This window comes from Rhincodon typus, chromosome 1 (assembly GCF_021869965.1).
Source record: "Rhincodon typus isolate 14 chromosome 1, sRhiTyp1.1, whole genome shotgun sequence".
NCBI classification, from domain to species: Eukaryota; Metazoa; Chordata; class Chondrichthyes; order Orectolobiformes; family Rhincodontidae; genus Rhincodon; species Rhincodon typus.
The window spans coordinates 12,928,816-12,930,137 of record NC_063332.1 but is presented as its reverse complement, the minus strand read 5'-3'; the positions used below and the strand labels follow the sequence as shown (position 1 = coordinate 12,930,137).

Below are 1,322 nucleotides of genomic sequence, written 5' to 3'. Positions count from 1 at the left end.
AGAACATAAAACATGGAACATAGAACATAGAATGTTGAACATAGAACATAGAACATGGAACATAGAACATAAAACATAAAACATAGAACATAGAACGTTGAACATAGAACATAGAATGTAGAACATAGAACATAGAACGTAGAACATAGAACATGGAACATAGAACATAGAACATGAAACATAGAACATAGAACAGTACAGCACAGTACAGGCCCTTTGACCCACCATATTGTGCCGACCTATTGTCCTACTAAGATCAATCTATCCTGCATACCCTACATTTTACTATCCTCCATGTGCCTATCCAAGAGTCACTTAAAAGTCTCTGAAGTATCTTTGATAATGCTGCCCGTCCCTAACTGCCCATGGAGGGAACTTTAGCTGTTCTGCTCCTTTATCACAAACATTTAGGACAATGGAAAGGCTGGAAAGGCGACTTCAGAGTACAGTTCACGGTCAACCACACTACTGTTAGCGTTAAAACCATAGGAGCAGAAATTAGGCCATTCAGCCCATCGAGTCCACTCCGCCATTCAATCATGGCTGATGTGATCATCCTCAACTTTCCTGCCTTTTCCCCCAACCCTTGATTCCCCTTACAGATTAAAAACCTGTCTGTCTCAGCCTTCAATATACCAAATGACCGAGCCTCGACAGGAGAGAATTCCACAGATTTACTGCCCCTACATTGAGTGACAGCAGGTTTACCAGCTATTAGTGAACCCAATGGGATTTATCACAGTGGAGGCTGGTTTTATCACTGAGTCTGGGGGTATTTAATCCTGCATCCCCCCCCTTCCCCTCCCCTCCCCGACTGGAGCAGAGGCTCCACCTTATTCCCCACACACAACCCGATCAGCAGAGAAGGAGGGGATAGCAGGGCTACAGGGTCAGAAAAGGCCAAATGCAACTAAATAATTAACTCCTTTAAATAGCCAGCTCGGGAGAGCGGGTTTATCCCTGACACAGTGTGTCACATCAACTCGCCATCACTGATCATCAGGAGGGGAGGGAGTTACAGAACCTTAATCACCATCACCATGACACCCTCTGCCAATCCCCACTCTCCTCACCGCTCCCCTCACTTACATCATCCCCCTCTCCTGTTAGACCCCATCCTCAATATTATCCCCCGAACCCTCCGCTCAACCCTTTCTCCATTCCCTCCTCATCTACCTCCCTATTCCCCTCCCCATCCCTCTTCCGCTTCCCAACCCCCTTCCCAAACACCACCCCAAACCCCTCCCCATTCAACTTCCCCATCACCCTGTCCCCAATCCCCTCCCATCCCTCTTTCCATCCCCACTCCTCTTCCCATCTCC

General features: G+C 47.4%; 1 protein-coding gene across 1 annotated transcript in view; it reads right to left on the bottom strand.

Annotated features, from left to right (window-relative positions):
- The window catches only part of LOC125482023 (V-type proton ATPase subunit B-like), a 9,983-nt gene that overhangs the window by 2,151 nt on the left and 6,510 nt on the right, over positions 1-1,322 (bottom strand). The window lies entirely within an intron of this gene.